The sequence below is a fragment of the Lolium rigidum genome, chromosome 6, assembly GCF_022539505.1.
Source record: "Lolium rigidum isolate FL_2022 chromosome 6, APGP_CSIRO_Lrig_0.1, whole genome shotgun sequence".
Lineage (NCBI taxonomy): Eukaryota > Viridiplantae > Streptophyta > Magnoliopsida > Poales > Poaceae > Lolium > Lolium rigidum.
In genome coordinates this window covers 331,246,509-331,262,438 of record NC_061513.1, presented here as the reverse complement: position 1 = coordinate 331,262,438, position 15,930 = coordinate 331,246,509, and positions in this window count along the sequence as shown.

The window sequence follows — 15,930 nt, the reverse complement described above, 5'->3', positions numbered from 1 at the left end:
CAATCTAGATCATCATGTTACAACAGCCAGTGCTTATAGCATGTGAAACATTTAACTACGAGTTTGACAAGCTAGGATAACATCAATCCAGGAGTCATTCAAACTTCATAGAACTAGCTAGAAGCATCAAAAATTTAGAAGCCTTTAAGATGATGGCTTGGGAAAAAATGCATAAGTCAATGTTATTTTCAAAACATTGTGTAATTTAGCGAGCTTCATCGAGCGGTCACTGACATGGTAAAGTCGAGAAACCAAAAATATATGGGGCCCACTTTCTCATTTCGGTAGTTTCTCACACGGTATTGATTATCTCCTTTTTCCATGTAAAAATCTCCAGTTTGACTACCGACTCAAACCGCCAACAAAGTGCCACCTCCACCTTATGCTCTTTTCCTTTGTGCTACCAAATAGGGGAACCACCTAACATTCCTTATTGTCGCCACCCTAGAACCCTCATCCTCCGTCAGTTCACCAATTGATTGACATAGCCTTTTTGTTCCCTTGTCGAGAAGCCATTCATTGGGTACCGTTCACCAAGCACCATCACTAACATTTGTGAGGCACATCGTCCGACTTCCTCGTAGCAGCCAGCCGGAAGACGTGGCCACACCATGACCATACTACCCTCCTCGTCTCTCTTTGATGCAGACTTCCAGGGGCACCTTATCACTCCTAGTTAGTCAACTCATTACCTTAATCTTCGTTGTTTTTGCGTGATCTTCTTAGTCTACTCATCACATGGGTAGTTAAATTTTATTGTAGGATTCAGACACTAGTAGAGAATAGCTTACAGGGGACATGTAATTAGTGAAACACCTTCTTTTACCACGCCATTGTTAGTACCAGTGGTGTGGTAGAAAAAAAGAAAATTTGAGTGCTTTTAATTTTCCATTCGGCTAAACAAGAAAATTGTCATTCGAATCTAGCTCAAAAACTGACCGAAAACTGTGCAAATTTTCGCTGAAATATCATTGTAATTCAGGGCCAAAACATGCATGTCGGAGCAAACTGGGCAAAAAACATGGGGAAAACAGAGAAAATAGGGGCAAAAAAAAGTAGTAGGCCACAACCATCTAATACCAGATACATTCTACAATCTAGATCATCATGTTACAACAGCCAGTGCTTATTGCACGTGAAACATTTAAACTCTGAGTCCACGAGTTCGACAAGCCAGGATAACATCAATCCAGGATTCATTAATACTTCATAGAACTAGGAGCATCAAAAATTTAGAAGCCTTAACATGATGGCTTGGAAAAAATGCAAAACCAATGTTATTTGTAGAACATTGTGTAATTTAGCGAGCTTCCTCGAGCAGTCACTGACATGGTGAAGTCGAGAAACCAAAAATATGTGGGGCCCGCTTTATCATTTCGGTAGTTTCTCACGTGGTATTGATTATCTCCTTTTTCCATGTAAAAAATCCCTTGTATGACTGTCGACTCAAACCGCCAACAAAGTGCCGCCTCCACCTTATGCTCTTTTCCTTTGTGCTACCACATAGAGCAACCACGTAACATTCCTTGTTGTTGCCACCCTAGAACCCTCATCCTTCCTCAATTCACCAATTGATTGCCATAGCCTTGTTGTTCCCTTGACGAGAAACCATGCATGGGGTACCGTTCACCAAGCACCATCACTACCTTCGTGAGGCACATCATCCGACCTCCACATAGGAGCCAGCTGGCAGACGTCGCCACACCATGACCATACTAACATCCTCCTCTCTCTTTGTGCAGACTTGAAGAGGCACCTTATCGCTTCTAGTTAGTCAACTCATTACCTTAATCTTCGTTTTTTTTGTGATCTTCTTAATATACTCATCACATGGGTAGTTAAATTTTATTGTAGGATTCACACACTAGTAGATAATAGTTTATAGGGGACATGTAATTAGTGACACACCATCTTTTACCATGCCATCGTTAGTACAAGTGGTGTTGTAAAAAGAGCAACACCACCATTGTGGTCCGATTGTTAATCGGGCCCGGTGCATGAGCCATATCGGACATTAATTATGGCGTTGTGATCAGCACGCCATTGTTACATATTTGTTCGGTGACCACTTCGAGTCAGTTCGTGGCTGTGTGCACGGATCCCCAAGCCATCACTAGATGCAGGCCCATCGTGACATGTGTTGACGCTGTTGAAAATCCCGACAATATTATTGATTGGGAGGATGAACGATGACCAACGGGTTAGGTTGCAGCTTGATTTTGCAATGGTTCTTGGTTATCTGCAACCTGCAAAAAGAGAGAGAGAGAGAGAGCTCTCGGGGACAAAGAGACTAAATGAAGGGAAGAGAGCAATCTAAGAGCGAGAAACAGCTAGGTTTCCCAGGAGTGATACGGTTATATACCTTTTCAATATAGTTCCCATGGGAAAATACAGTATTCACAAGGGCTAAGATTCACAATGTGTGTTGTGGTTCAGACTCAGAAAACAGTCTGAATTTCAGACATCGCACATGGACAGGTTAGCGTGAAGCATTTCACATATGATTTTTTACATTTAATTGTGGGCCGTGTAGAAAATAACAAAACTAAATGCAATTAAGGGGTCCTAAATGATCCTTTTTATACTATTGTTGTAGGTTAGGATGGATATTGGCAAGTGTTGTCTACAGTGTTTTGGATTAATGCATATTAATTAGGTAGACAGCCAATAAGCCAAAGTGATTAAACGAGCATGCCACAACTTTTTTTAAATATGTTAAACAAACTCAAGGAGCACATATATTGGATACAATAAATTAAGCATGCTACAATATGTTGGTGGATCCCTAGCTAGAAACCTCATCCTTTATTGCCAACTTTGATAAGAACCAAAAATTACCAATGACATAGAAACCAATGTTTGTTGCAATCTAGATGTAAAATAGTAAGGTGGTTCTTGAGTAAAAATACAAATTTTGAGTTAAATATAGCTTGCCATCAACCGAAAAGAACACGGACCTCGGAGCTCTACATGGACCCGCACTCTCGAGGTTGTTGTCCATGTTGTCGTAATAGTAGGTGGTTCCTAATGAGTGTTGAGTTGGCGTTGCATGTGTTGCCTCCACGTTATCCGTAATTCTACTCACTTGTTTATGCTAGTGGGCCAGATCGTATGGAGCAGGGAGTGTCTCGGCCACATATCTTGTACATGAGATGTGCAGTGTTGGAGGAGACCTCCATATTGTACTCGGTAGTGGTCACACACAATGATGAAGTAGTTTCATCATTGATCGATCTAAGCAAAGGAGAGATGGCAGTATCGGCTAGTTTTTTAGTTAACGAGGTCACCATGGACTGGCCTTGTTGAGAAGGTTCGTGCCAGCTGATCTGGTGGAGTAAGGGAAGCTCGACAACGACCAAGGGATAAGGTCGTGTCTTGAATTTTCAATGGGACTTGGTAGTTGGTAGCCTGGTGTGGGAGGGAGAGAGAGCTAGTACAACTAGTATTTTCAGGAGGGAGCGCCCAAGGTATTCACAAGAGATAAAATTTACAATATGTACAATGTGACCAACATATGAACTCAAAAAATAATGTGTGAATTTCGGTAATCGCACATGGGTAGTTCATGTGAAGCTTTTCAGCACAATTTTGAGGGGTCTACCACATCGCACAATGATATGAAATTAAGGGTCCTAAATGAGCATTTTGTACCTTTGTTCTAGGCTAGGATGAATATTGGAAAGTGTTTAGCACAAATTTTGGATTAATGCATAACCATCTCCTCCAATGTCTCATTGTTAATTAGCTACACAGACTACAAGCTAAACTGATTAAATGGTCATGCCCAATATTTTTTTCAAAATGTGCCGAGCAAACTCAAGGAGTACATATATTGCATAAAGTGAATTAAGCATTGCACAACATGTTGGTCTATCCCTAGAGACCCCATCCTTTATTACCATACTTTGACAAGAACCTGAAATTAGCAGTTGACAAAAACCAAAGTTACTTATAATATAGATGTAAAATAATACGATGGTTCTTGAGTAAAAATACAAAAAAATCAGTTAAGGGATGAGCATACCAATTACCAGCCTCGTGGTATCGGTATATTATGTTTGCACGCGTTGTTTTCTTTTAGGCATTCGATGCACCAATCAGGAAAATCTAGCTTGCATTTTGTCACCTCCTTGAACAATGAACTATATCGATGAAGCAACATTGTTACTCAATAAATAATCGTGGAATTATACAATGATTAGTAATGAATATATGGGTGTGTATGTGTTTGTGCTTCTACAAAAACCAACACAATCATAAGCATCTTTAAGGGACACACACCAGACATACATATGTGCATTACATATATTCTTGTTTTACCACTCTTAGTCAATCGCTTGATGTGATTCAAGATAATACTTACTTTTTCAATGGCGGATAGTCAACCATAAGAAAACTAAGGCTAAAATTCTTCTTGTTAACCCATGCATGTAGATATAGTCAATGACTAGAGATAAATGCTACAACATTTTTCAAGATGGCTTAACAAGATCGTGTTTCTTTGGTCATTAGGAAGATTGATATAAGAAATCATTTTTAATTAAAGCTTCAAAAGAAAAAGATGGAACATGCACACAACATCTAGAAATATATGTATGCATATTTAGAGTTCCATAATAAGATGCATGTGGGTGTACCTTTTGCACTGCATGATCATGTTAGCCCTAAATCCACATGTTGGGCATAATTTATGTCGCTGGCGACCATGGTATAGCAAGGCTTGTCCAACAACATGAGAATACATAAATATTTCCTGGACCAGCAAAAATAAATATAAATAATTGAGATGTCACATCTTTGTGGATTCATGTATATTAAATGACAAGAAAAAATGAAGGTATGTACGTATTCTAAACAGATATCCCCTCTACTAGTTTCCTTTAGTGCTTGCCACTCGGGGAAAGTTCTTAGCCCACAAATGATTATCTGTAGTTTGAATATGTACGTATTGTTGGTGTAAATATTGTGTTTAGATTACTTACTGAATAATTACATCATATAAGTAAATGACAACATTTCCTTAAATGTAACCTTACTGGCCTTGCCACTTGATTATTGTTTATGCATGCTATCCAATGGGTACACACGCCTATGTTACATGAAGCCTACTCTTTTATGTGTATATAGAGATTTTTTATTAACGCACCATATCAGAATTTATACCATGATTTCAATTTCCATTTCAATACAGTAAATGTAAATGATGGATAAATGACATGTTTGAATGCAATATACTTTCCTCAACACGTTTATCTGATCTCTGTGAAACTAAGTTCATTCTTGTAATTACTCATACATACATTCTAGCCATATTAGTAACCCATTTCTAACCAAAATTGTATAAGATCATGCTTATTTAGTAACTAAACAGTAAATCTTATTTTTATTTTGTGGCGTACATAATAAAAAGTAGTGCAAATTAAGGTTTTGGATAAATACATGGATAGTTTACCTACTAGCAAGATTATTGTGTAAATAAAGTACCTGGGGATGTGATTCTGAATTAACATGGGTCCCACAACGACTACCAACAAACAACATTTGACCATGAGTAAATTGTTTGCCTAGGCAGACATTTAGTGTAATATGAGAGTCCTCCACATGTATATCTGCAAATATATATTTGGGTATACTGATTAGGAGGATGGTAGCATTATGGTTTAACAACCGAAAGAGGGAACCAAAATACTATCTTAGAAGATAAATAAGCCAGAAACCGAATAGGATAGACCATGTTAGTGTATCATCCATATATATTTTAAAAATACTAGTAGCTCATATGAAATATCTTCAAGTGTCAGAAACTAACACAACACTTTGTTTGGGATAATTCAATGATCATAAGAACAAAATATATACATGTGTATAATAATATAGACATGAGAAAGGTTCAGGATTATTGCATGGCTATTTTGCATATACAACCATTTAATTATTTTATGGTAAAGGGATACTTGGCAAAAACAAGATGAAGAAGGTTATATGCTTGCTTCTATACCTAGGCCATTGTCATATCCATCATATGAACAACCAAGTCTGCCACCGCCATCATCTCCACCATATGAAACAACATAAGAATGTTGAGAGTCCAGACTTCTACCCCCCACTTCAGGGAAAAGAACTGTAGAAAACATGAAGAAATGAAAATATATATTCCTTTAAATGTAGATTTATTTAGAGCATAAATATCATTGGGAATTTATAATCTATGTACAACTATTTCCCCTTTCACAAAAAATAAATTAATAAGCTTTGCTAGCGAAATATGACCTTTGGAAATAGGTGAGATAAACTTCTTCATGAGGTCATCAAGCATCCCTTTCATTCCAATATCAGAAATAGTGGTTCCACGGCTAGGCTTGTGAAAGTTATTTGGATCATTTATCTCTTGTTTTTCTCTATGTGCCCAGTTTTGAAAATTTTCAACCTATGAGTACAAAAAATGATTAAATCAGTTGATCTAAAATGTGCAAGTATAAAGAGGTACATCTAAAAACATGTAAATCATCGCAAATTTATTTTTAATATTTGTTTGGTAAAGAACAATAAGATAATATAGGTCATATGCACCTCGTTCATGAGCATTTCGCAGAATGCCGGTCGAAACATGGGAAATGTGTACACTTTAGGTGCCGGCTCATGGATGATATCACTGAAACTTTGTATTGTATTTCCACGAATGGCTCGGAGAAACGATGGCAAGAAGAAAGCTTGAGGATTCATTTTGTACAGTTGGGCATGTAGAGGCTGCAAAATCGTGAGTAAATGGATATATAGAGTATATAGTTGTATATAAGAAAGAATGGTAGTGCATGCGTATCATATGAAAGATACTGCATAAATAACTTTATAGAAGTAAATAAAAAGTTAACATACAGATACACATTTGAGCATAATTTTACAAACAACTAGAAACTTATGAAGATCCTAGGATGTCGCTGAAGGAACGATATATGATGTTTATGTTATTTTGTCTTTCAAGTCATCAAAAATAAGATATAAATTAACAAGCAATTAGAACCATGCTGAAAAGTGAAAACTGGGTGTAATGTGCACAAGCTAGCTAGTGCGTGCAATTTTGTGAGAAACCACCCAATTAAAATCTAAGCAGCACTCATTTGAGATTCCAGCCATACATGTGCATATGTAGCCTGAAAAAAGGAAGATTAGGGAAAAACCATGCGGCCGATTGTACTAAACCATAGATGGTTACCCGCATGAACAAGGGTTCCAGAGAGACAGGACAGCATGGACTGTTGGAAATAATCTAAACTTAGGGTGCATAAGTTTGGGTTAATTTCCTAGTATCTCTGTGTTTGTCCTAATACTCGTTTGAGTCAGAGTAGATAGACTAATTTCTGTAAGAATTTAAGTAGTGCAAGTCCACATTCTATGCAAGGCAAGTTGAAAGGCATTTGTCGTGTATGCATCTGGTATTGGCGATAAATTTTGTGTCGCGTGTATTTATCTAGTTTGATGGGATCGATTCGTGGGTGAATTCCAACAGAGGCGGAAGACAAAAGATCCGGAAGAAATTGTCACTGACAATACCAGGGGAAATGAAGCTGAAAGTAGATGACTCATATGAAAGATTGTTGCATTAGTCAATTGAACCAAAAGTCCAAACTGATAGAAAGACTAGGCAATGTATTCGATAATCTAGGCTATTTTAGTCTTTAACATGGGTTCGGTGGAGGTCGCAAAATCTTTTTATTTTTATTTTTAATACTACGCAAACAGGATTTTGAACTTGAGAATTCTTAGCTTCGATACCATGAAAAAATTGTTGCATTAGCCAATTACACCAAAAATCCAAATTGATAGAAAGAGACTAAGCAGTGTATTTATATTCAACATCATACACTGCCAATAAGGCTGAACTGGAAGCATTGGACGAAGGACTGAAGCGCGATGCATTGGACTACACAGAAAATTACACTAGACTGGATTGCACTGAAGCCCTAGAGTTAATAAAGGAAGGCACGCATGATATATAAGTCGGTGTATATCCCCTTAAAGTTTCAGCCATTAGAGAGCTAGTTAGGGAGAGACGAACAATTTGTGCTATTGAAGGTGATGCCAATGGTGCTGCTCACGGTCTGGCACAGATAAGTGAGCTCAAGAGACACCGGCAGAATGCTCATGGCTCAGGAACAACCCTAAGGAAATGTCCGAGGTCATTACCTGTGATTGGAACTCTATCAATGCTTTATAAAATCTTCTTTTCCTATGCCGAAAAAATGTAATATATCCTTTTGATGATTTTATTTTCTTCTTATGTCGGAAAAGACAAAGACCATGTATCTCTTGCGAAGTTCATGTATCTCTTGCAAGGTTTTAAATAACCTGTCATAGCTTGGCTATAGCCTTTTAAGAGACCTGCCGCTGCGGCTAAGCCATTTGTAGGCTAAATAAGAAGAAAAAAACGCTAATAGGGGCTATAGCCATATTTAGTCCCTAATTAGATTCTAATTTAACCCTAAACCTCATGTATTTGTAATTTCTCTTTTGTTTCTTTTTATTTGTTGTTTTCTGAAATTTGCCTTCAGTATGATTATATAAAACTTGTGAGTTGTATCATGAATTATGTTTGAATTATAGTTTTTTTAAGATATTACTGAAATATTTCAATTTTTTGAAAAACCGCTAAATGGAATAGCTCACTATAGCCTTTCATAGTCTCTAAAAATATCGCGGCTAAATGAGATAGCCGGCTATTTTAAACTATATGATTTCTTGCAGGTCATACTTGTCCATTAGGTTAATCGAAGATTTCTAGCTAATTACGGCGCTGCAAAATTCCTCATAAAAACGGGGTGGGGAGATAGAAAATAAACAATAACAAAAGTGCAGAACACCTCCATCATATATACACATCGGCAGAGATCAAAAGCAAACCTTATATGTTGAACAGATCAGCTGCCTGTACTGTATGCAGCTCTCCATCTGCGTGCAATCTCCAATCCAGTTAATTTCAAGCGTGCATAACAAGTGTACTAGAAGTGTAGAACAAACGGAGATACACACGTAAGGACTTACACGGGCGAACTCCTCCTGCGAGGGCTCGTCGCCGGCGAGGACGCGCTGCATGAACGCGAGCTTGTCGACGCGGGGAGCGCCCAGGACTGCAGCCGGCAGATGGCGCTCCATGGCCTGGTATATCCGTTTCGGAAGATGGGGTGGGATCTCGTTCGCCTCGACCAGATCGGAGTAGTCTTCCGTCAGGTGGCCCTTTTAGGGAAATGACGAAGACGCGGCATAGGAGCTCGCCGTTTTGGCACCGGCTGCGGATCTGGCTCAGGGACCGGAGGTTCCTCCACGTACCGTCGGGGTTTGGTCAACTTCCGGTGACGGCGCGACGACGACATAGTCGCGAGCGGACGAACAAGCTAGGGCTTTGGTGCAGCGGGGGCGGGGGCGGGGGCGGCGGTGGCGAGGGTGTTTGGAGATGGGGATGAAGGAGAGGGAGTCGCAGCGCGTGTGAAATTTGAGCAGAGGGCACGGCAGCGTGATCAGTTTTGGAAGGGAGTTAGAGGAGCGTGAACAGTTTTGGAAAGGAGTGAAGAGGACGACGGGAACAAATCGCTGGCTTCATGCCAGTAGAAGGACTGAAACGTGGTCCATCGCCTGCATCTGCCGGTGCGGAGAGGTGATTTTTTTTTTTTTTTGAATGCTGTGTTCATTGCATTAGAAGAAAAAGGTACAGAGACCCGCTGCTCAGTTTATTGAAGGAAAACCGGGCGAAAACCTTTACATCAACAAGAGCACCGCTAGACATAAAGAACGCCGGGAAGGCTAGGAGCGGCACAAACATAGAAGCACACCACCAGTGCAAGCAACGTCACCGAACATCATCCCTCGTGCTTACGGTGGGACTTCTTCGACTTCATTGCAACAGCCCCAAGGTGACTCCAAACATGTTGAATCGATCAACATTGCCACGAGCTTGTTCGCCGTCTTCAACAACATCGGAGAGAGAAGACATAACTGAAAGGAGGCGGCATGTGCCGCTCCGGTCTTGAGATGGGGATGAAGGAGAGGGAGTCGCAGCGCATGTGAAATCTGAGGGCACGGCAGCGTGATCAGTTTTGGAAGGGAGTTAGAGGAGCGTAGGGCCGGTTAAGAACAGTTTTGGAAAGGAGTGAAGAGGACACGGCGTCGCTGGTTGCATGCGGATGACACTTTGCTGATGTCAGTAGAATGAGCGAGACTGCGAGAGTCGTGACGCGTTCTCGCTCGATCCCAGAGCATCCCAGCCGTTGGGCTCCCGGGCCGAAATCCAGCGCTATTTAGCATCGGATTGGACGAAAGTTTGACCTGGTGAGCGCCGAAGTTCCAGCCGTCTCCCCGGTAGACACCCGGAGTTCGGCGATTTTTAGAGAAAAACGTCCCTGGATGCCAAATTTCGTGCATAATTCGGTGAATTTGACCAGTTTTGCTAACATTTGGCTTATTATTACAAATAAACGTTTACAGTTCAACAAAACAAGACAAGTTTTCAAATAAATTTAATGGAAACTAGTTGGTGTTGCCTCGAAGCGTCCATATGTGCTCCACCAGATCATCCTGCAACTGTTGATGCATTGTGGAGTCTCGAATCTCCTGACGCATAGCGATAAACGCAGCCCACGATGCCGGCACCTGGTGGTTAGGCTGTGCAAGAGGACCCTCTTTGTCATATGGTGCAGCTAGCTCGCTCGGAGGAACCGGATGCTTCTGCTCATCCTCGATAATCATGTTGTGTAAGCACACACAACAGTTCATCACCTCCCACATCTCATCTTTCGACCAAGTCAAAGCGGGAAACCGGACTACAGCAAATCTCTGCTGGAGGACACCAAATGCACGCTCGACATCCTTTCAGCAAGCTTCTTGTTCCTTGGCAAACTGCTGCTCCTTCGGAAGGTCAGGGCTTGAGATAGTCTTCACAAATGTTGCCCACTTTGGATAGATACCGTCCGCAAGATATTATCTCTTATTGTACTGCCGGCCATTGATCACAAAGTTAACCGGGGTAGCATGACCCTCAACAAGTTTGGAGAAGACCGGCGAGCACTGCAAGACGTTGATGTCGTTATTGGATCCCGGCATACGAAAGAAGGAGTGCCAAATCCAGAGATCATGGGTAGCCACTACCTCAAGTATCACAGTGCAGCCTTTTTTGTGACCCTTGTACATTCCCTGCCAGGCAAACGGACAGTTCTTCCATTTCCAATACATGCAGTCAATGCTTCCAAGCATCCCTGGAAATCCTCGAGCTTCATTGACAGCGAGGATCTTAGCAGTGTCTTCGACAGTGGGTGATCTCAAGTAGATGTCCCCGAACACTGCTATCACCGCCCTGCAGAACCGGTAGAAAGAATCAAGGGCGGTGGACTCCGCCATCCGAAGATAGTCATCGGTAGAATCACCAGGAACTCCATATGCCAGCATCCGCATAGCCACCATGCACTTTTGGAGGGCGGGAAACCCTGCCATGCCGGTGCAATCCAACTTGCATCTGAAATAGGAGTCGAACTCCCGAAGGGCATACACAATTTTCAGGAAGAGCTTCCGGCTCATCCTGAAACGACGCCTAAAAATAGCCTCACCGTGCAATGGATCATCGGGGAAGTAGTCGGTGTAGAGCATGCAGTAGCCCTCCATTCGCTACCTAGGCTTGCACTTCCGGCGACATGGTGCCAACCCACCACGGTGACCAATGACCGACTCGGCGTACAAGCCGGACAGGCAAGCTAGGATCAGCAGGTGCTCCTCGTCTTGGGCGACGGCTGCCGTTTCTTCTTCAAGAAGCTCGGCGAACATCTGCTCCTCCTCCTCGTCGGAGTCCATGCCCGGCCAGGCAATTGGATGAACACCTGCCGGGTGTGTCGACGAGGAGCGACGCGAGGGAGCTGCCCGGCGGCGGAAAATAGGCAGAGGGCACGACGGGCGGCGGAATATAGGATGTTGGGTGGAGAAACGGCGGAGTTGAGGCAACCGGCCGGCGGATTGGCGAGGGATGGTGCCGACGGTGATAGAGCAATGGGAGGGGAGGTGGGATTTGCATCGACAAAGTGGTGGGGTTCCTCTGTTCTCTCGCCGACAGAGCGGGCCCGTCCCCGCTTTTCTCTCGTCCGGAGTCCCCGATCGCACCTCGGGAATCCGGGGATGGCTTGGGCTCTCCGGACGGATGAAAGGCCTAATCCGGACGAAAACGAGGAACCGGGACGCGACTGGGCCGTTTTCGTCCATCCGGATGAAAAAAACACGTCCTAGGGGCCTCGTCGGGGAGACGGCTGGGATGCTCTTAGAGAGCCTTTCCAGGATGAAGGGGCATGCCTCGCTGTAGCAGCCCACCGTCATCAGGACGGTCGGTACGTTCATGCCGGAGGAAGTGACAAGCGTCGCCTCCGATCACTCCAGCGTGCCGACCTTCTCTTCGGGAACATTATGGTGGGGTTTTGCCACATCGGCGGTAGTAGAAACTGTGCTGCCTGCCTTCCTTGAAAGCATTGAGGTCGTCCGAGTTACTGCGCTGCGTCTTCTACTCACGATCGGCGTCGCGTTCGATTCTATGTCCGCCGTGCCGTTCTTCCTGAGCTTATCCTCGGCGTGGACCACGAGGGTCTCGTGATCTCGTGTACACTGCCTGCCTCCCTCCGACGAGATAATATGGGAAGGTGACAGTGGCTTGAAAATCTTGTGTGTTCGTTTTAAAATCAGATTGAAACTTTCAGTCATCTATTTTTTACTTGTTATGTCGCTAGGGTTGTTTGGGATGTTCTCAGAAATCTGTTTGGCAATTCATCTTGTCCAAAAACTCTTTGGCAGGATATCTGCCGGTTTTCTGCGTGTTGCTCGGAGGCAAAAAAAAACATATTAGTGTTTGCTCCAGTACAACATTACTCCCCTTCTCCCCCACAAGAGGCGATAAGGGCGGCAACTCGTTTCCCCCCAATTTTCCCATAAGGCATGGCTCGTATCTCTAAAATCTGGGAGGCGTTCCATCACACCAGAGAACGGAGTCTTGGTCATTTTTCCCATAAGGTATGGCTCGCATATGTCAAAAGATTCAAAATCTAGTTACTTCAAAAATCCATCAGAATGGACATTCTTCATGCGTTTAACACCAATATGACCTAGACTGCAATGCTAGATATACATGGTACTACACTAAGCTTTCAACTTTTAGCATCAATGTTATGGATGTGTGAATCATAAGAATCGAGATTTAATAAGAACAACCCATTAATCTTCGGTGCATGAACATATAAATGGAACAACCGGATTCAAATAAATAACGGTCTTGCATCAAGCAAGACACACTTATATGTTCATACTCAATGCGGGTACAAAGTAACATTTATTCAAAACTAAAATTAACCCCGAAAGTAGACTAAGCCGAAGAGTGCTAGACAACCACCACATCAACTTTGCAGCCGTTGACAACACGCATCGTCACCTCGTCCTTTGCCAAGCGTCGCTTATTGTATAACTCCTGCTAAGAGTTACAAACGTGAGCAACAAAGCCGGTATCAAATACCCAGGTGTTACTCCGAGCACTTGTGAGGTAAACATCAATATAATGTATATCACATATACCTTTATCTTTCCCTGCGATTTTGTCGGCCTTCTTATCTTCCAGGTACTTCGGACAAATTTGTTTCCAGTGACCATCCCATTTGCAGTGGAAGCACTCAGGCTTGGGTGCCTTCGATGGAGTGGAAATAGGCTTGCCATTCCTCTTAGACTTCCCGTCCTTGTTGTTCTTGCCAGACTTCTTGTGGTTCACGGTCTTGTTGACCATTAACACAGTGTGCTCCTTCTTGATTTCCACCTCAGCAATTTTGAGCATCGCGAACAACTCGGACATGGACTTAGTCATCCCTTGCATGTTGTAGTTCAGGAATTGCATCACCCTATCGCTTGCCGACTCGTTCGGAATCTTGCGTTCCAAAGCATTCAGCCGTTGAATGTAGCCAAACATCTTCACCACGTGCTCGCTCACGATGTTGTGCTCTTCTATCTTGGCCGAGAAGAATAGCTCAGAGGCTTCATACCTCTCGGCCGAGGCCTGAGATGCAAAGATAGCCTTAAGATCGGTGATTATTTCAAAAGCACCCATGTTCTCAAAGCGCTTCTGGAAATCAGCCTCCATGGCATAGAGCATGCCACTCTGGACTAAGGAGGAATCATCCGCCTTGGATTGTAACACATTCCTTTCCTCCTGAGAGGCGGTGTTGGCGGGCTTGTGACCTAGCGCAGCCTCTAGTACATAGGTCATCTTGTGAGGAGCGAGGAGAATCCTCAGGGTGCTGTACTGATACATCCAAAACGTATCTACTTTCCCGAACACTTTTGCTATTGTTTGCCCTCTAATTTGTGTCTTTTGAATACAACTAACCTAGACTAACGATGTTTTCAATAGAATTGCCCAGGTGTCTCGTTTTTGTGCAGAAGTCCAACTTTCAGGAAAATTCCCGGAAAATATCGCAAAGTTCATATTTCACCCGAAGACTCACGGAGCCAGAAGACGAGGCGGAGAAGGGGCACGAGGGGCCCACACCTACCCTAGGTGCAGGCCAGGCTTGGCCGCGCCTAGGGGTGGTCTGGCCGCCTCGGTCGCCCACTCGACCTCTCATCCGGACTATATTAAGCCTCTGACCCTAAAAACACCGGGGGTTTGACGTTTTTACAAAAAGAGTTCCGCTGCTCTGCCGCCACCAGAAACCCCAATCCGGGACCAGAAACTCCGTTCTGGCACCCTGCTGGGACGGGGAATTGGAGGAGATCATCGACATCGCCATCACCGACGCCTCTCCATCAACCATCCATGATTCCCCCATCCATGTGTGAGTAATTCTCCGTTGTAGGTTGTAGGGGATGGTAGGGATTGGATGAGATCGTTCATGTAATAGCTACATAGTGCCTAGTATCCGTTGTTAGTATATTTGACATTGTTGCAACTTGTTATGCTTAATGCTTTTCATTTTGCGCCCGAGTGCCATGATCTCAGCTCTGAATATGTTATTGATTCATGAGGATAATTGTTGTTTTAGATTATACTTGCAAGTTATATACACATATCGTTGTCCAGAACCCGTGGCCTCAAGGTGAAACAATTGGGATAACCGGAGGGGATGGCTATGATGTGAGGATCGCGTGTGTTCACGGAGTGTTAATGCCTTGCTCCGGTACTCTATTAATACGAGTACCTTAATTACCAGTAGTTTCCCTTGAGGCCCCGCTGCAACGAGTTGGTAGGACAAAAGATGTCGTGCAAGTTTCTCATTGCGAGCACGCACGACTAAATAGGAACACACGCCTATGGTTACTTTATACTAGGATGTTTTTATCATTTTTACTTGCAATGCACACGTCTTGCTTATTATATGAATTATCTTATTCCTGCAGCGCCCGTTCATCCATCCATGTACCTACAATATTTTAATCATGTTGTCTATTCAATCATCGCTACTACTGTTTATATTTCATTATTGTTGTTACTTCACTACTACCACTGCTATAAAACTGTTATTACTGACAAATCATTGCGAGCAAGTCAATTTCCAGGTGCAGCTGAATTGACAACTCAGTTGTTAAAACTTATAAATATTCTTTGGCTCCCCTTGTGTCGAATTAATAAATTTGGGTTTTACTTCCCTCGAAGACTGTTGCGATCCCCTATACTTGTGGGTCATCAAGACTATTTTCTAGCGCCGTTGCCGGGGAGCATATCTTTATTTACGAGCCTACTTGGAAGTGATATTGTTCGACACCATCTATTCATTATGGGGAAGGCTCGTGATAAATTCCCTATATTGCCATCCACTACAAGAAGAGGTATAACTTTGAACACCTCTGTTGCTCTTGATTCGCCATCTGTTATGAGTAAGCTTGTTACTCCACCACATGCACATGATACACCTACTGCTACTTCTGCTGAAT